Here is a 20982-nt window from a genome sequence, read left to right on the forward strand (position 1 = left end):
TATATATATCTGTTCCCAATTAATGCAAATAATGAAACATATTAATTCAAATTTGTAAAGCATATTTCTATTGGGCTGAAAACAAAGATTATATTTTATATAATTATAACTTTAAATAGAATAAATGATAATAGGATAAATCCATGGAATTCAGGGCCTTTTATTGAATGTAATTTTTATTGCATTTTGATCTGTAAATGATGTGTTCAGTATTTCTTTAGCTCTATATTTTCTGCCCCAATACGTGGTCAATATTTGTACAGCAGAGAAGAATGTATATTTTTTTCCAATTTTTTTTCCCAATTAAGTAACTGCTGAATATCTTAACTTTAAGTTTAAGGTTCTATTCAAGTCTTTAATTCTTTTCTTATATATCTTTAGGTTAGAACTGAATAGTTTTTAAAATGGCACATTGTTATAATATATAAAGTGGCATTACTGTTATACTATCTCTTTTTCCCTTTAAGTAACTTTCATATATTTAACTGCTATGTTATTGGATTTACTTATTTGTAGTGATATCGATCCATTATTTACAGTGCCATTAAGCATAATTCAATTTTCTTGCTTAACTCTTTTTACCTTTATTTATTTATTTATTTATTTTTATTATAGCTTATTTAAAATAATGATCAATACCTTGGCTTTTTGAGCTTAGCTGAAGGATAATAAATTTTTCTTTAATCCCTCCCATGAATCTTTGTATTTCAATTGCAGTTTTCATAAACCACATATTGTTGTTGTTGAGTCACTTCAGTTGAATTTAGCTCTCAATTATCCCATTTGAGGTTTTACCATTTCCTTCTCCAGCTCATTTTGCAGATAAGGAACTGAGGCAAATAAGATTAACCAAAGGTCAGATGTTAACTCAGGTCTTCCTGAGTTAACTCCAGGGGCAGTGCCCTATCCACTGCACCACTTAGCTGCTTAACCATATATATCAGATTCTATTTTTCAATCTATTCTGAAATCATTCCATTTTGAGGATGAAGTCACCCCATTTACATTATCAGTTAAGACTGTTCCTTGTGTATTTCATTTCATCCTGTCCTCTAGTCTTTTCACCTTTCTTTAGTCTGACTTTTCTATAAATAAGGTGGTAGAAAAGAGGCAAATTGCCTGATACATGTGACTCTATAAGTGAAACAGCTTGCCTCCTCTGTTATAGCTCTTCTCCTCTCCCTTCCCTCCTGTTGCTAGTTTTTTTTTTTCTTTTTCTTCCTTTTCCTTTTAACCTCCATCTTCACTTTCCTTCCTCTAACATTTGAGGTTTTTTGCTTGCAACCATTCCCTTACATCTTAGATTCTCCCTCTTAGACCCACTTCTACTCTCCCTGTTATACCCTGAATTATTATGCCTTGAATAAAATTATTATACCCCTCCTTTTTTCCTTGCCATTAGGACTGTGAGAATTGAATCAGAAAAGAAGCTTTGAAATACCATTGAGTCATAAAACTCCAGGTGTCTTATCTCAATCCTTGTTAGGATAATTCCCTCTCCATTTGAATATTACCTTACTGTCTCCTGCCCTTGCCCTTCTCATCTTGACTCTTATCCTGTCAGGACTAAGTTATGATCCTTTCCTGGAATTATGGCTTGTCCACTCATCCTCCTCACCCCCCTTATCTGTCTTTGTTCCCCTATAAGCTGTTTGCAAACCCTAGTTAGCTATAAAGGTTTCCAACTTCAGTCACTCGAAGTCAAATGATTTTTGAACATGAGTTCGATTTGGTTGGCTAGCCTAAACTCTCCACAATTAAAATATTAAAAACCAATCTCTGTCTTGCCTCAGTTTCTCTGGCATTACACCCTTGCCCTTATTCCCTCCTATTCTCCCTTCTGAATCTAAAATTTCTATATTACTATTTGTGTGAGTGTGTGTATGTGTATAAAATTGCATTCAATTTTCTTTAATTAATTCAGATGAAAGTAAGATTCATGGCATACTTGCTGCCTTATCCTTTCTTCCATGACTATATACTCTTCATCCTATACACTTCTCTTATACAATCATGGTTCCCCGCCATTTATTCCAAGTTCAATTCTGTTCCTCCTATTTTTATCTTCTAAGACATTAAAACAAACAAAATTACTCATAGACACACTGTCATTTTAAATTTTCTTTGCGGCCCTTCAGCATATTGGGGTTATGACAATACCTTTGCTTCTTATCTCCCTATAAACATATGAATAAAACATTCCTATATATTCCTTTTCAGTAAACAAATATATGTAGCATTCTATCTTTCTTTTGGTGCTAGCATTACCTTTCCAAATATCCATGTAGCTCTGGATTTTTTAAAAATCAGAAATGCTTGAATGCTTCTATTCATCCTTTCTTTTATAGTATTAGATTTAGTTTTGCTGAAAGGGTTATCCTTATTTGTAAATCCTTATCTCTTGGAATAATATCATATTCCAAGTTTTCCACTCCTTTATGTGATAGCTATTAGGTCTTATATAATACTTGTAATTCCTTGGTATTTGAATTCATCTTTTTTGGCTGCTTGTAGTAATTTTTATTTACTTGAACTCAGAATTTTGGCTATAATGTTCTGGGAATTTTATTTTGGGTTTCTTTCTGAAGGTGACCAGTGGTGATGATAATAAAGATGATGACGTCACCATGTTTCACCTAGGCTGAAAGTATAGGGACCACTAATAGACCAGATACCATTATTGATTGGTATAATCTTTCCCTCATGTTTTGAGTATGAATTAATTCACCTTCTGCTATTTAGGAAATCTGATGCCAACTTGCCCTTTCTTCTTCCCATGGCTAGGACAGAACACCCAAGCTCAAGGGATATGATAGTTTCAGCTTCTTTGGCATCAGGGAATAATGTATATGGCTGGTGAATTCTTTCCATTTTCAATTTGTCCTCTAGATATGAGTTTCAAGTTAATTTCACTTATGATTTCCTGAAATATGGTATCCAACTTTTTTTCTGATCATAGTTTTTTCATAGTGATAATTTTTAGATTGTCTCACTTTGATTAATTAAATCATTCTTTATATTATATTACTTAGATATACAAAATTTTAGATAATAAAATTTGATTGGTTTTGTTTTTATATTTTTTATTGTATTGTTGAATTAATGATTTTTCTTGGCCTATTCTAATTTTCAGTGAACTCATTTCTTGAGTGAAGTCATACTAATTTTCTTTGCTAATTTTTTCCCTTCCTTCTTGCAAATCTATATCTTTTGTTTTATTTCTTTGAGGTACTTCTATTGTTCAAATGTCCAGGACATTTTTCTCCTCTAAGGCTTTACTAGGATTTGTGGAGTCTCTATTATCTTGGGATTTATTTTCTGGAAGTCCTTCAAACTATGCTATGTTCTCATGATGGTCAGAGTTTGCCTCTGTTTCTTCAAGGGATAGGAAGGAAGGGAGGTGGGTTAAGTGAAACTCTTCAATTGAGTGACCAGGTTCTGGGGAGTCTACAACTTAGACTTCTCATTAAAGAGATTCCCAAGAAAATCCTGGTATCCTGCCTTTCTGCTTCTGATCTGAGGGTTTATTCTTATGCTGGATTCCCACCATAGGCTTCAGGGATTATTCAGGTTAGATTTTGTTTAGGACCTTTCTCCGATGGCTAGGGCCACTGGTGCCCATAGGTCCTTGTTCAGAATGTTCTGACATGCTCGCTCTGTTAGCCTAGAGCTGGCTTGGGGCTTTGCTGTAACTAGGAAAGCCTCAGATCTATTTCCTGGAGTGCCTCCCTGGGCCACTCAGAATATCACAAGACTGCTCCCTATAGAGATGGGTGTATATTGACCCTATCCCTAAATCACTTTCCTGTAGCCCCAAGCCTCAGGAAAAACTTTGGTTTGACTGTTTGGTTGGGTACTTTAGAATTTGGGCAAGAAGGGCTTCTTCTCTAGCTTCTCTAGCCCAAGATTTCCAAAGAACTTATGAGGTCCATCTGTGAATTCCTGAATTAGGAGAGTTTAGGGGTCTAAAGCTGATTCTTTCTCTGGTCTACCAGAATGCATGTGTAAGCCCACAGAAATTCCTCCATATTCTGGAACACTACAATCTACCTAAATTTCCTAGAGTCTGTTACTCATAACCTGCCCTCCATAAGGTCATAGACTCTGATGCTAATTCCTTTTTAGTGTCACAAACCAATTTCATAATAATTCACATTCTAGAATTTTGGTTGAAATTGAAATCAAATTCTCTGACTTATAGTATGTGTAATTGCTTCTCTTCTTTTAAAAATGGAGACATTTGATAACAATTTGATGACATTAAAACAATAGGAGCTAAAGGGAAAAGGGAGATAAAGATATATTCTAACAAATTTATGTGGTTGCCAGTCACTTTATTTACATACTTATGCTTATTTCTGATGATATATGTTCCCATCTGATACAACTTACAGCTAGGTCCTATTTTGTATGAATAATGAACACCATGAATTAGTCATATGTATTCAAACTCGCACTATTTGAAATTATGATTATATAAAAAATGGTGATTGGTTCTAGTTCAGTGGAAATATGCTGGGCCAATTTGAATACTGTGATCACTTCATGAGATTCATTATAAGATTTCTCAAAAAAAATGGTTGAAATTTGCATCTCATTTATATAGTTTACTTAAAAGTCTCAAAAAATAGCTCCAGTGAGTCTAGGAATGTTTATGATAAACTTATATTACAAAGGAGATTCTTTTTGAAGAAGAATTTGAACCCTATATGATCTATGAGGTCTCTTCAAGGGATTTCTTCATAGTTTCAGAGGTAAAAGGGACCTTTGAGGTCATCTTGTTTACCCCCTCATCTTACAGATGATGAAATTGAATCTCAGAAAGGATAAAAGACAGGTAGTAAGTAGCAAATTCATGGATAAGGAATAAATTGGCTGTAGAATCTATCAGCTCGTTAAATGCAATGGAATATAATTTGTATGACACAAGTGATTTTCTTTCTTATCTTGAATTGCAACACAATATTACTCATTTTTGTTGTTTCTCATATTCCAAAATTATTTACTCTTGGTGAACAAAATAGAAGCAAATTAAATGCCAGGTAGATTTGATATTTTCTTTCATCTGCTATCATTCATTCCCAAGTTGGATGCTTACTTTGATCCTCCCCCTCTTTCTTCAGTTTAACTAGAATAATTCTTTTTTTTTTGTCCTCAATATTTATCCCCTGCACCAGCTCATTCTGAACATATTAGAATCTCAGTTCAATTCTTACTGGACAGCACTACGCTTTTGTATTAATAGTCTATTGACTACCCTTGTACTTTCATCTTCTGTTTATGTTTTTCCAACTATGAGATTTGGGGATGCTGGGATCTGGCCTTGACTTGGTTCTGACTGTTACAACCCTTCAATTATATGAAGTCATTTGAATTTAAGCAGCACTAATTAGCACACAAGTGGACTGCAAGGGGCAACTGTTAAACCAGCTCTTCCAAATTCACATTGAAGTAGCCTATAATTAAGTCCCAAACTATTTTTCCCATGTCTTTCCGCTGACACACAAATCAATAGCTCCATATAAAAATAAAACATAAATTGTGATCACTTTCATTTTTCATTGCCTTGATTGAGCTGAAATTGAAAATCAATATGATTTTGCCATTAAGTTTGGGCATCTTTGAGGGTAAAATAGAAGTGGGAAGACCACAAGGTAACAGGCATAAAAGATGTTTTATTTGGTGAAGAGAAGAGATGTGAAGTTAAAATATATCACAGAATATGTCTCTATTCTTTAAGGGCACTATTTGGTATCAAAAGAAATTGACTTGGATGATAGGACTTTTGTGTAAGTTGGGACTTAGCATACTCATAGTTTATTTAAAGGATAAATTGTTCAGAAAGCTGAGTTCTAGAAATATATGTTTTATTTACAGTAATATGAGCATGATTTTTTGGGAATAGCACTGGATTAGTGTCAGGAGACAAACTTAATTCCCATACCTAGCTCTGCTTCTGATGTTCTGTGCTTTGACATCATGCTTTGCCTGTATACTTCTATTTTCCCTTCTATTTTTTCAGTTTTCTTTTGTGTGTGGTTTCTCTCCACAACCCTCTCTAACCCTGCCCTCCATTAAAATATAATCTATTTGAAGGTAGGGACTGGCTCCTTTTTGCTTGTGTTAGTGATCACTAACACTTTTGTAAAGTGCCTGACATATGGTTAAGTCCTTAATACATGATTTCCTTTTCCTTCCTTCCTTCTTTCCTTCTTTCCTTCCTTCCTTCCTTCCTTCCTTCCTTCCTTCCTTCCTTCCTTCCTTCCTTCCTTCCTTCCTTTTTCTTATTTTCTAACCCCATTTTCTTCCTTTTTTCCTTGCTTTTTTCCTAACCCTAACTTTTTTCTTCCTAAATATGATTTCTTCTTCTCTTACCCTAATTCTTTTCTTCCTTCTATTCAGAATTGTCTCATTTTTAAGCATTTTTATCTCTTATGCTTAGTCTAATGCTTAATATTTAATAAATTCTTTTTCATTAGTTATTCACTCAAGGAGCTTATAACCTAGTCTACTAGGAGGATACAACCCAGGATATAAGGTCAGTAAAGTCAAGATAATTTGGGATGAAAGAGTACATTAACAACTGAGGAATAAGTGTAAGCTTTATAGATAAGGAGGGAATTGATCTAAGGCTTGAAGGAAGAAAAAGATTCCAAGAGACAGAGTGAATTCATTCTAGGCATGGAGATGACTTATGCTATTACACCAAGATAGGAAATAAAATATCAAGTTCAGGGAACAGCCAATTTGGTTAAAATGTGTTAAATTTGTGAAGGGGAGTAATGAAAAGAAGGTTGAAGTCAGATTATGAAAGGTTTGATACAAAAGGATGAAATATTTGTATTTTATCTTAAGGGCAAAAGAGTCATAGGAGATTATTGTTTTTAAGTAGAGGGGCAGTATGGTCAAACCTGTGCTTTAGGATGATTATCTTTGTAGCTATGTGAGGGATAAATTAGAGAGACAAAGGACTAGAAAGAGGCATACCTATTGGGTGATTATTTTAATAGTTTAGGGAAGAGATAACAAAGTCCAAAAGAAATATGGTGATGGGAATGAGAGTTGTGTAAAAGGTATAGAAAAAAGCTGTGGTAGAGATAAAATCAATAAGCATTAACATCTAAACATTTCTAGGATTAAGAAAAGACAATCAAAGATTATTCTGAAATTAGCTAACTGAGTGACAAAAAAGATATCCTCAGAAGAAAAAGGGAAATTTAGAGAAATAGAGGTTTATTGAATGACTGAGAAGATATTATCCTCAACAGAAAAAGGAGAGCTTTACATGTTGCATTTGAGATGCCAATGGGACATTCAGGTAGTGATGTCTAGATGGCAGATGGCAGCTGGCAGCATGGAACTAGCATTCCTAGGTCTAAATATACAAATTTTGGAGTCATCTACATAAATATGATAATTGAACCTATGAGAGTTGACCAAGGGAGAGAGTATAAAGAGAGAAGGCACTCTATTGGGCTTGGATTCTTCTCTTATCTATTGTATTCTTTGCCAGTTTTCACTGGTTCCTCTTCTTCCCCCTCACCCTTAATTGGTTTCCAAGTTCTCTAATCTTAACTCTCATTCATTTCCCTTCCTAGTTGCAATCCAGAACATACATCAAAAGGTAAAAGTACTAATTGCTCTGCTTCATACAGTAAGAAAGAGGAATGGGGTCATCCCAGTTTCCAAATTCTAATGATCTTAAGGAGTTCACTGTGAAATTTCAGAACCAAGAAAGTAACCTAACCTTTTCAAATCAGGCATCTAATTTTTGCAGCCAGGCCTTTAAACCTGCTGTTCTTCATGAGTTTGGGGGAGGGATTTGGTTGAACTAAAACTGCAAATCATTGTAAAAACCTAGTTTATCAAGCATTTTTGAGAGCACTGTCTCATACAAGGTTATTTTAAGATTTCAACTAAACCTGGTTTAGTTGGTGGGTCAAATACCAACTAGATCTGGTCTTAGCTCATTGAAATCTGCTTTAGGAAAAAGTTGAAGAAGAACAGAAGGGATTTCCATATTTTCTAGCCTTTTTTAAGATACTGAGTTGACAAGAACCTTCAAACAATTTTTAAATTCTTTACTTATTGTCATAAATTCAAACCTGCAGACTAGAAGCAGACAATAATAGGAAGAAATTGAAAGGGCCTTCTAACTTAATTATAAACCCTAATAATCTTAAAAGTTTTATGGCTAGAGACTTTTTTTTCTTGTTTTTTAGTTAATCAATTATGTCCAACTATTTGTGACCCCATTTGGAGTTTTCCTGGCAAAAGTCCTAGAATGGTTTGCTATTTCCTTCTCCACATCATTTTACACATGAGGAAAATGAGGTAAACCAGATTATGTGACTTGCCCAGGGTCACATAACTAATATCTGAGGCTGGATGTAAATTCACAGCCTTCTGACCCCAGGCCCAGCATTCTATCCACTGTTCTGTTTAGCTGCTAGAGACACTCTTGATAAAACTCATTTCGAAACACTGCAACCTTATCCATTACTATCCATCTGGACTTAGAAAAAAATCACATGAGAAAAAGTATACATTCCAGAAAGGAATTCTTGATATTAAGAAAATAACATTTTCTAAAATACCAAATACTTACAAAAGTCCCTCAGAAAATGTATCTCTATCCTTTTTTTTTTTTTTTTTTTTTTTTTTGCAGAGATAGAGACTATGGGTATTGAATTTGCATATACCATCAGAATCAGGCAATATGTTGTGTAGATTTACTGAATTGTTCCTAACCTCATCTACTCCTCCCCTTTCCTTTCTAAATTTCCTTTAGAGTTTCCTAATTTTTGTAACCATTAGCTCTCTGCATTGGGGAAGGGAACTATTCAGAGATGACGGTGGTATAAAAACAAAAAGTATCAATAAAATTTAATTTAAAAAAGAAAGCTTCAGATTATCCCTAGAATCCAATAGGAACATATTGAAAAATCAAATCCTATGGTGCATTGTGGGAGGCTATGACACCTCAGTTTTCTTAAGAACAGCATTCTAATTCATCACAAAGCTACTTCTGTTTCTCAAACAACAAACCCTCAACCAACACTCTTCAGAAAACAGGAAGACCATCTCCTACCTTTTCAGTCTCTGAAATGTCTCAGGGCAGGGAGACATCAAAATTTGTTATTGGACAGATACAATTCTTCTCTTTATAAAGGCTCACAAGCAGCCGGAGAGCTGCACTTGTACAGAGGGAAAAGCCCTCACAACATTTTGAGAATGAAAGGCCCTTGGATGCCGCTGCGAGTGCCTCTGTACAAATCCAAAGCGATTGCAACAGACTTACTGTTCTGAGATGCACTGGCTACTCCTTAGAATGTGTTCTCTGTCTATGATCCAACCAGTGCAGAGTTGAAAGGAAATCTGGCTCAAATTTGGGCTCAGAAAAGTAGTAAAGAACTGTTGGCTACAGAGGACCCTGCCCTCTTCCCCATCTGCAAACAGTTGGAAGGAGTTAAGCTTGGCCAACGTGAGTTTAGCCTGCATTTGAGACCTCACTGATGCTGCCCAACGCTGTAACCCTGGCTGTGCTGGACTTATCTTGAGCAGATGGGTCAGGCATTCTCTCTGCTCCTTTAAAGGGGTATGCTTTCACTGCTGGCAACATCTGGGGCTAAATGATAAATGCTTTTTAACACTTTTATTTGGGAAGCAGATTGGAAATTTAACAGCTCCCTGCTGGCAAGAATGAATGAGTACAAAAATGTTCAATTTCCCAGCTATTTCAGCTGAGCAGGAAGCACGATGATTTCTACATCAACAAGAGAGAGGCAGAATACAACAGGAAGCAGAGTAAATGAAGATGAGCAGGTAACTGAGCTATGCAAAATTGATTTGCTCCTCAAAGAACGATAAAATGCAACCTGAGAAAACTGCTTAGAGAACTTAGTTTGCTTAGAGAGCAAAACTGCTCCATTATTCTAGACAAGGTTTATGTGTCAGGAGAGGCCTAAGATTCTTCAGCTTTTAACAAGACTAGTCGCTCTTCAGTCTACAATCTAAATTTGAGAAAAAGTCTATCAGTGGCAGGTATACTTTTGATATTATTTGGTCTAGGGTTGAATTGAACTTGAGGTGGTTTGAATGCCTTTATTCTGAACATCTGAATCCTAATTTTTTAGTTTTAATCACGAAGGGGGTAATAATGAAACAGGAGTTTCAGTCACAGTCCTCATAACTTTTCACTAGTTTGCAGTTTTGTCAGAATTTTTCAAGACAACTGGGGTCTATGAAGATGCAAACTAAAGTGCCTAGTAAATCAGCTTTTCTCAAGCTTAATCTACAATGACCTTCCCATTTCTCCCCACCCCCTCCCCAGCCCCCTCTTCCTGAAGGAGCTCTGTCTGAGATTTATTTGTCTAGGTTAAGAAAATCATGCTTTGATAATATGGAAATGTTTAGAAGAATTGCACACGTTTAACCTATATCAGCTTGCTTGCTGTCTTGAGGAGGAGAGAGAGAGGAAGGGAGGGAGAAAATTTTGAAATACAAGGTTTTACAAAGGTGAATGTTGAAAACTATCTTTGCATGTATTTGGCAAAATAATATACTATTAAAAAAAAGAAACTGATGCTTTACTTGATGGAGGAGGGGAGAAAAAAGACCTGAATGTTTGCATATTTAAACTAAATTAACTAGAATTTTCTAAACTACACAATGTTAAAGCAGAAATTCATTAATTTCTTGGCCTTGGGGAAATAAATATTCCTCCTATGGTGAATTTATGCTTCATCAGTGTCAAAAGGACTGCACACCCCCATGGTCTATTAGTTATCTGGCTGTTGTTCAAGGGTCTCCAGGGATAAGTGTTATTTGTCTCATTTTTAGAGCCATAAAAATGCAGGCTATGCAGAAACAGACTGGGAAGGCTAAGAATACTAAACCTCAATGTCCAGCCATAAAGGATTTATATATTCCCTGTATGTAGAGAGGCACATATAAGAACATATAGAATAGATTGAAAGTAATCTTAAAGGAGAAAGCATTAATAAATGAGGGATGGGGAGGGAAAGAATAAGGAGGGATGGACAACTAGGAAAGGCATCCTACAGAAGGTAGTATTTGAAATGGATATTGAAGGAGCCGGGAGTTCTCAAAGTTAGATTGAATAGACAAAGTGTTGCAGACATGGGGGACAGCCAGAACAAAGACATGTAGAATGGAAATAGAGCCGTGTATGTAAGGAACAGGAAGTAGATCAGTAAGACCTGACTATAGTACACATGAAGAAAAACAATGTGTAAAAAGACTGGAAAAATAGAGGTCAGCTTGTTAAGAACTTTAAATAATGAATCCTGGAGTTTTCATTGTACCCTAGAAACAATTGGAGGTCATTAGAGTTTATTGAGTAGGGGACTACATGACCTGATCAGACTTACATTTTAGGAAAATCACTTTGGCAATCATATAAATGAATCACAATAGAAAAAGACTGGAAGCTGGGTGTCTTGTTAATAGACGATTGTTATAGTCCGAGTGAAAGGTAATGAGAATCTCAACATGGGTAGAGGCTGTATGAATAGAAGGAAGGGATATATTTAAGAAATGCTGTGGAAGTAAACACGGCAAGATTTGGCAATTGATTAGATATATAAGGTAATTGAGAAAAACATAGATGTCAAATTTGTAGAACCCATAACATTAGAAGAATAGCTAGCTCTTTAGATGATGGAGTCAGGGATCAAAAAAATTTGGAAAGGAATACCAGCAGCATAAGTAGAAGATTAAAGAGACATGGCTTGAGAGAAATTCATCTGAAAAAAGGATTTGGGGGTGTTAATGAAATCCAAATATAAGTTAACATTGGGATATGACAGCCACAAAGCTATTTTGATCTTGTTATGCTGAATGTTATACCAAAAAAGATATATGGGATAAATGATAGTAAAGACTTGAAGATGACACTGAGGTTGTGAACCTGGTAAACAGGAGGATGATGGGATGATGGATCATAATTGGGAAGTTCAGAAGAAGGCTGAGTCTAGGGAGAAAGATAATGAGTTGTTTCAGACATGCTGAATCTGAGAAATCTATGGGATCATCATCTTAAAAATATAATAACTGAATCCAGGGGAGCTTAGAAGAGAGTAGGAGATACCAAGAGTAAATGGCTTCTTCAAGATTAGTTCCATTCTGATATGATCATCCCTTCACGAATAGAATTTTTATTGTCTTAAATTATGCCTTTTTATTTGAATAATAAAATACACCAGGAGAAAAAATTAAAGCCATTTCTAGTCATATGAAAAAAATGCTCTAAATCACTACTTATTAGAGAAATGTAAATTAAGACAACTCTGAGGTGCTACTTCAAAGCACCTCAAATGACAGGAAATGACAGGAAAAAATAATGATAAATGTTGGGGTGCTAGCATAAGTAGATAATACAGTGGTTAGAGTAATTAGGACTGGAATCAGGAAAACTCAAGTTCAAATCCAGACAACATTTTCTAGCTATGTGATCCTAGGAAACCACACAACTTTAATTTTCTCACTTGTAAAATAGAGATAATAACAGCACATACTTCTCAATATTATTGTGAATATCAAATAAGATATAACTGTGAAGTGCTGAACATAGTGCCTGACACAGGGTACTTTATATGTGTTAGTTATTATTATTATTACATGTTGAAGTAAATCTGTGTCTCAAATGTGTCTTAACTAAACTTAACCAAAAGGAAAAGGAAGCTTGTTTGTGTAATTCCCTGAAGCACAGTTAGTAAGCTGCAGAAAGGCTGATTTTAGATTTATATAAGGAAAAACTTCATAACTCTAGGATTATCGTTTATTTATTTATCAGTTAGTAAGGATTTAACATGAAGCATAATTATAATCTATATCAAATAGCTCACCATTTTAGGAATAAGGAAGGGGAAGGGAAGAAGAAAATTTTGGAACTCAAAATATTGTAAAAATAAATGCTAAAAATTGTCTTCATATATAATTGGAAAAGTACAATGCTACTTAAAAAATAAGACAAAAATAAAATAATACACATAATTTTATATTATCCAGCCCCAAAACATCCAAATCTATATAATTATAGGAATAGATACAGAAAAAGTCACAATACTTATAGTAAGTACTTAATGCTAGTTTACTGACTTATTTTTGGGTATTGAGAATACAAGGACAAAAGAAAGAAAGATCCCTTGCCTTAAAGGAACTTAATTCTACTATGTGGAAACAACATGTGAATACATAAATAAGTGATAATGCACAGAAAGAAAATATAAAGCAACTTGACTTTTTCCTATTCTTGAACAGGTTGTCTCTTCAGCTGTATAGTTAGAGATGGTGAGCACCTTTTCACTGCAGGTGTTCAAGTCAAAGATAGATTTATCAGGAGTGTTATGGAGAAGATGGATGGATAACGGCTAGAGAGATGGATATTTCATGTGCTGAGAGTCAGGTGACCTAAGGTTCTCTAAGGGCCCTTTTAGTCAAGACTGAACACTTTTATGGCATCCCTTTTCTGAGTAGGGAAAGAATTTGAAGAGATGAATCTCAAGAGATCAGTGGAGAGGAACATCCAGGTTTGATTTTGGAATGTAATTCCAAACACATAGCCAGCCTAAACCCAGGGTTTTTTCTCATTCAACTTTTACTTTCTTTTTCCTGGGATGAGGAAATGCAAATACTGTTCTGCTTACTTATTATACCTTACTCATCATGGGAAGGTGGGGGAGGGAAAAAGGGCAAGGAAAGCCTCCAGCTACATTGCCTCCAGGTATATGATACCTGGGGCCAGAGATACCTGGAGCCCACAATCCCATGGATGTCAAGCCACACAGCTCCTTTGGTTCAGTTAAATGAACTTCTTGTCCTAGGATTGCTTAATAAATCAGACGTCTTTGTTTATCAAGAATAGATCAATGATGTCAATTCTGATGGATGTGGGTCTCTTCAACAATGAGATGATTCAAACCAGTTCCAATTGTTCAGTAATGAAGAGAATCAGCTACACCCAGAGAGAGAACTATGGGAAGTGAGTGTAGATCACAACATAGCATTTCCACTCTTTCTGTTATTGTGCGCTTGCATTTTTGTTTTCCTTCTCAGTTTTTTTCTTTCTTTCTAGATCCGAGCTTTCTTGTGTAGCAAGATAACTATAAAAATATGTATACATATATTGGATCTAACATATATTTTAACATATTTAACATGTATTGGACTACCTGCCATCTAGGTGAGGGGGTAGAGAGAAAGGGGAAAAGTTGGAACAGAAGGTTTTACAAAGGTCAGTGTTGAAAAATTACCCATGCATATGTTTTGTAAATAAAAAACTATAATAATAATAAAAAAGAATAGACCGTGCATGGCTAAGATGACAGGAAAAGATACTGTAGGAGGGGATATGGGAAAACGGGGACACTAATACATTGTTGGTAGAGCTGTGAATGGATCCAACCATTTTGGAGAGCAATTTAGAACGATGCCCAAAGTGTTGTCAAACTGTTTATATCCTTTGACTCAACAGTGTTTCTACTGGACTTAAATTCCAAAAGATCTTAAAGGAGGGAAAGGGACCCACATGTGCAAAAATGTTTGTGGCAGCCCTTTTTGTAGTGGCAAGAAACTGGAAATTGAATGGATGACCAACAATTAGAGAATGGCTGCATAAGTTATGGTATATGAATGTTATAGAATATTATTGTTCTTTTTTTTTGATTTTTAAAAAATTAATAGCTTTTTATTTTCAAAATATATGAAAAGATAGTTTCCAACATTCACTCTTGCAAAACCTTGTGTTCCAAATTTTTCTTTTTTTTTTCTTTTTTTTTTTTATTTAATAGCCTTTTATTTACAGGATATATACATGGGTAACTTTACAGCATTAACAATTGCCAAACCTCTTGTTCCAATTTTTCACCTCTTACCCCCCCACCCCCTCCCCTAGATGGCAGGATGACCAGTAGATGTTAAATATATTAAAATATAAATAAGATACACAATAAGTATACCTGACCAAAACGTTATTTTGCTGTACAAAAAGAATCAGACTCTGAAATATTGTACAATTAGCTTGTGAAGGAAATCAAAAATGCAGGTGTGCATAAATATAGGGATTGGGAATTCAATGTAATGGTTTTTAGTCATCTGCCAGAGTTCTTTTTCTGGGCATAGCTAGTTCAGTTCATTACTGCTCCATTAGAAATGATTTGGTTGATCTCGTTGCTGAGGATGGCCTGGTCCATCAGAACTGGTCATCATATAGTATTGTTGTTGAAGTATATAATGATCTCCTGGTCCTGCTCATTTCACTCAGCATCAGTTCGTGTAAGTCTCTCCAGGCCTTTCTGAAATTATCCTGTTGGTCATTTCTTACAGAACAGTAATAAGAATATTATTGTTCTGTAAGGAATGACCAGCAGGATGATTTTAGAGAGACTTGGAAAGACTTATATGAACTGATGCTGAGTGAAATGAACAGAACCAGGAGATCATTATACAAAGCAACAACAAGATTATACGATGATCAATTCTGATGGACATGGCTCTCTTCAACAATGAGATGATTCAGACCAGTTCCAATAGTGTGGTGATGAAAAAAGCCATCTTCACCCAGAGAGAGGACTACAGGAACTGAGTGTGGTTTACAACATAGCATTGTCATTCTTTTTGTTGTTGCTTGCTTGCATTTTATTTTGGTTCTCATTTTTTTCTGGTTTGATTTGATTTTTCTTATGTGGTGAGATAATTATATAAATAGACATGCATATATTGGATTTAACACTTATTTCTACCATGTTTAACATATATTGAACTACTTGCCATCCAGGAGAGGGGAGGGGAGAAGGAGGGGAAAATTGGAATGTAAGGTTTTGCAAGTGCTAATATTGAAGAATTGCCCATGCATATGTTTTGAAAGATAAAAAAAAAAAACTTTAATAAAGAATAAGAAAGGATAGATCGTGCTAGAAATACCCTATATCCTTTTCTTTTTGACAGTTGATCGGTAAAATGAGGCAATTGGAGCAAATAGGTTTTTAGTAAAATGACTAGCAAGCACTTATTTAGCACCTACTATGTTCCAGGTACTATGACAGTCATTGGGGAATACAAAAGTAAAAATGAAAATCTCAGCCTTTAAAGATCTTACATTTTATTGGATTTTTAAATGTTTCTAAAATACCTGATAAATTCTTTCCTGCCAATTTGGTAAAAAGAAACATGTGAGCTAAAAGAATAATTAGATGAATTCCAGATGTGGTTGAATGACTGTGTCCAGTTAGTTGTATAAGGCCAATTTGGAAGGAAATCTCCAATGGAATACCCTAGGAATTCTTGGTTGGTCCTGAATTATTTAATATTCTTATCAGGGGCTTGCATAAAGAGATACATTCCATAATTACAAGAATTTTTGTAAAATATACAGCTGGGAAGGGATAAAGATTGGATAACAGAGTCAGGATTCAAAATTGCAACGTTGGGACAAATCTGATAAAAGGAAATATAATGAAGAAAAATGAAAATTCTCACACTTGGGTTCATCACAAATTCAACTTAACAAGAATGAAATAAGAATATCTGGGGTGGTGCAGTGAAGAGAACCCTGGACTTCAAGTCAGGAAAGCCTCAATTATTTTGTCTCAGACATTTATTAGCTATGTGATCCTGAGGTAATCACTCTGTTTATCTCAGTTTCCTCATCTATAAAATGGGGTTAATAATAGCACCAACTTCCAGAATTGTTGTGAGCATCAAATGATATGATATTTATAAAGTATGATATACATTTACAATATGTACATATTAGATGTAATTCTAAAGCACAGTGACTGGCATGTAATAGGCACTATAGAAATATTATTATTACGAATAATTATTGGTTGGACTAGAAGACCACTGAGATACTTTCTAGGCCCTAGAATTCTTTGATGTGATCTGAGACTAATAGAAACTGATATGGTGTCTGTAAGGTTCAAATAAGATAAAACATATGAAGCACTTTGAAAACTATAAGGTATAATATAAATGTTAGCTCTTATAATTTTGAGAGTAATTTCATGACTGTTCATTTTGTGTGTGAGAGGATTCCCTGTCATATGGAGGCACTCTAATATTATGACCCTCAAAAAATAAAATGTTTTCAGAAGGATATCTAGTGACTATAAAGTGAATAAAGTTAATTATCCCCAGGAGGTAGCTTTCCATTTCAAGGCAGAATCCAACACTGAAGGAGATTTATGACAGATGGGTGACACTTGGAAATTGATATAGGAAAGGAGACTGTGGATGCCCTGTTCTTTGATAGCCTCAGATTTTAAAAACAGTTTTTGGATTTCTTTTCCTTTCTTTGTTCCAAGGATCGTAAATCCTCTCACATTACCATTTTTCAATTTTAGGAAAGATCCTAGTTTAGCCAAAAATTCCTTAAAATAGGGGGTTTCAAACTTCTTGAAGTCATGGAACTTCATAGTCATAGATTTAAGATCTGGGACAGACCTCAAAGTCCTATCAATCAACACCTATCATTCTGAAGATGACATAAATGAAAGGTTAAAGGATAGAAGAGGAGAATGAAGATTTCATGGAGGAGATGGCATTTGAGATGAATTTTAAAGAACAGATAGAGATTCAAAAAGTAAATAGAGGAGAGAGGACGGGGTACAGGACCTGTAATCAGGAGACCTGTGTTTGAATGGCAGTTCTTCCACTAATTAGTTTTGCAGGCAAGTCTCTGATTCTAAATTTTCTCACCTCTAAAATGGGCAGAGCTTCATTCTGCTTCATTCACAGGGCTGTGAGATTCTAAGATGATAGATAGTATGTATAAAAATGCTTTATAAACAGTAAGGAGGGGTTACCAGTAGTTAGGAAGGTTGGGAATGCAGATTGTGGAGAAGTAACAAAATTATTTTGTGGTTAAGTTGCAACTTAACAAGGTCATGATAAAATAAATGTGATACATTTTCTGCCTAGTAGTAGCAATTTGTTCTGCTTGCTTTGGGACTTGATCCTTTATTACTCTTGGAAGAAATGCTTCTTGGGAAAGCAGAGGTGAGACTGCAATTTAAACATAAAAAGTAAGGGATCTATATTTAAAAATTAAACTTTAACAAACAAATTTTAACATTCTAACAAAATGTGAAAGTTTAATAATTTCATTAAACATCTAAGGCCCATCTCTTTGTGAAATATTTATTATAGGACTTCCCTCTGTCAAACAAATTCTGAAGAACAGAGTTTGGAAAAATTCTGAACTATAAAATATCAGGACTGGCAAAGAAATCAATAAAACCCACCCAAGCCATTTTCTTAATACTTTTAATACTTAATACAATCATTTATATATCTCCAGGGAATCCTCTCCTAGTTCCAAACTAGTGTTTTAATTCCATTATAGTATGAGTTTACAACCTAGCAGACATCTCCTCCTTATTGATAATGAGCAAAGATTGATATCTAAATAATGATGAGCCAATTTCATTTATTTTAAAATTTGTGTTCCTTTTGTAGGAAGAGTAATTTGCTTTACAAAAAGATTATACTGTAGCAATGTGCTTTTTAGCTTGGGGAATATTCATAATAGTTTTCCAATTGTCTGAGACCAAGGTATGATGAACCTAAGGGTAATGAACCAAGAACTAGGTTGAAACCTGGTTCTATTCCCTGTTTTCTACAGGACTATAGATAGGTCATTTCACATTTCTGGACCTCAAAAGATAAAGATTAGGTAAAAGGATTAGTTCCTTTTAGCTATATATGTATAGCCTTTTGAAGGATAATTTTTAGGACTTGGAAGAGATTGCCCACAAAAGGCTTTTTCCCTCTTTGCTTGCATAATCTATGGAAACCCCCCTAAATTATGAATATTGATATTCTTAATTAAGTCTTAGAACACTGATAGGATATAAATTCCTGTTTTGTTTTTGTCTGTATGTCTAGCTATCATCATGGTACTAGGCACATATTAGGCACTTAATAAATACTTGATAAATGATTGATAGACTGGAAAATATCCTGTCTATATGAACACAGCATGCTTCCTAGAGGTATGTGCCAATGTCAAAGAGGAAAGGTGGGACATGACTGCATTTTTTCTATTTTTAAATATACAAATATTTAATACAAATAGTACAAAAAAATTAATACAAAATTTTAAAAATATAAATGTACAATAAGTTTATATGGGAACCTGGTTATTCTATAGTATTCCATTTTTATGGGAAATGTGTTTAAAATTATAAACAACTGATTTATAAACCATTTGTAAATAGGGTCTCAAGGAGGGGGGAAGAGGGGAAAGAAAGGGGGAAAATGAATAAAATAAAATAAAATAAAAAGTGCATAGCAAAGTACAAAAAACTTTACAAAGAAGCAAAAAATGGAAAGTTCTGAATAATTCTGTTCTGAATTTTCACGTCAAGAAAGCATATAAAATTCTTCTATTATTTTATATGCTTTCTTGAAATGAAAATTTATTGTTACATGTTTTAGATCCTCTCAAGTTTTTCTGTGTACATGAAATGTTTTTTCTTTTTCTATCTTTTTTCTTTTCTTGTTTTTTTTTCTTTTGCTATTTTCCATTTAACTTTTAAATAAATACATGAAAAATTGGGCTTCAGTTTTCTCATTTGTGAAAGGAAGGACTTGGGGTAGATGATTATTAATGTAAGTTCTATCTTTAAATTCTATAAAACATATATACTTTATTTCTTTGATTGTTTTATGTCCGTGCCCTGTGGTACAGTATCTTGCCATATTTGGGTAGCTAGCCTTAGTTATTTAAGGATACCTGTGGAAGATCCTGGCAAGTTGGAAAAGTGATTAATCCTGTGTGTTGTTTAAGAATTATCCCAGCTAAGTTTTAAAATTTTAGCTACCAGAAACTTGTGTTCAATCATTTCAGTCATGTGTGACCCTTTGTGATATCTTTGGAATTTTCTTGACAGAGATATTGGAGTTGATTGTCATTTTCTTTTCTTGCTCATTTTATAGATGAGGAACCTGAGGCAGGCAGTAGTTGAAGTGACTTGCCTAGAGTCACAACTAGTTAATATCTGAGGTCAGATTTTGACTCAGGAATATTCTTGACTCCAGGCCTGGCACTCTATCCAGTGGACCATATAGCTAGTGGATGATTAATTTATGCAGCTAGTTCAGTGTATAGTGCTCTTGGGAGCAAGGAAAACCTGAGGTCAAATCCAGCCTCAGATACTTATTAGTTGTGTCTATCTTCCTAAGATTATTGTAGGAACAAGATAGGATAATTAATTGTAAGGTACTTTTGTAAATTTTTAAAGCCCTATGTAAATACTAGCTATTATTTATTTTTATCATAATGACACATATATCATAGTGACATATATACATATATAAAATATTGATTATATGTGCTGTCTCCATCATTAAAATGTGAGCTGCTTAAGATTAAAGACTATATTATTTTTCCCTATTTGCATCCCTAGTGCTTAGCATAGTATTTCACACATAGTAAGTTTAACAACTTAATAATAATAAATGCCTTTTCAATTCATTCACTCAGGCTAAAGCCCAGAGGGATTATGATCTCTCCATGTCAGTGGAGGGAAAATTAACATTAATAAAATCAGTGATAACATAGTAAGATACTATATAACAAACTCTAAATTTGGAGTCTAGAGGATCTAGATTCCAATTCCATCTTTGTCACATTGCCTCTGTGATTATGAGCATGCTATTCCAATTATCTGGGATTCAGATTTCTTATCTTTAAAATTAAGAAATTGATCCCTTCCATTTTTAATCCTGTGATCCTACAAAATCACAGACTGTTGAAATATTAATGTAATGGCTTAGCTTGTGATTTTGCTGCCTTTTTGTTGTACTCATGATGTGCTTATAACATTTGTGAAAGCTCTTAAAAAGGAGGTTGGGGGCAGAGCATAGAATGAGATTTATACAGTACCTAGGAAGTCCTTCTGCAGACTGACATTAACAAATGCTTTCTGTGCATACAACCAAGATTAATATCTGGAT

The 20982-nt window shown here is 34.5% G+C and overlaps 1 protein-coding gene across 4 annotated transcripts in view; it reads right to left on the bottom strand.

Moving 5' to 3' along the window:
- Positions 1 to 20982, bottom strand: part of ACSL6 (acyl-CoA synthetase long chain family member 6) — a 140409-nt gene that overhangs the window by 93540 nt on the left and 25887 nt on the right. Inside the window, exon 1 of one of the 4 annotated variants that reach the window (XM_012549756.3) lies at positions 9092 to 9293. The exons of the other annotated variants lie outside the window; for them this stretch is intronic. The gene's annotated coding sequence lies outside the window, so the exon portion shown is untranslated. Of the gene's footprint in view, positions 1 to 9091; positions 9294 to 20982 lie in introns of those variants that run through there. 4 annotated transcript variants of the gene reach the window in all.

This window comes from Sarcophilus harrisii, chromosome 2 (genome assembly GCF_902635505.1).
Source record: "Sarcophilus harrisii chromosome 2, mSarHar1.11, whole genome shotgun sequence".
Taxonomy (NCBI): Eukaryota; Metazoa; Chordata; class Mammalia; order Dasyuromorphia; family Dasyuridae; genus Sarcophilus; species Sarcophilus harrisii.